Below are 319 nucleotides of genomic sequence, written 5' to 3'. Positions count from 1 at the left end.
TATATTTAGGGAGGACAGGGTGGGGGTGGGGATACAGATGTAGCAGGTGGGTGGGGCTATGAGGGTCGGTAATTTAGAGACAGCCGGGGTCCCAGCCCTAGAGTGTCAGCAGGAGAGGGCAGGCCCCCAGGACTCAGGACTGCGGGGCTGGTCCTGCTTCCTGCCCCTCTCCAGGCCCAGCTTCCCTTTTGGCAGGGGGAGTGTGTGGTCCAGCAGGCCTGGCCCAGCTCCCAGTTCCCTCTGCCCCAACCCCACTCCCAGAGTCCCCTCCACAGGGAGAGGCAGATCTTTCAGAACTTGGCTGAGCTTGGGGATGGGG

The sequence above is a fragment of the Balaenoptera borealis genome, assembly GCF_965194805.1.
Source record: "Balaenoptera borealis genome assembly, chromosome: 6".
NCBI classification, from domain to species: Eukaryota; Metazoa; Chordata; class Mammalia; order Artiodactyla; family Balaenopteridae; genus Balaenoptera; species Balaenoptera borealis.
Note: the sequence above shows the minus strand (reverse complement) of the source record.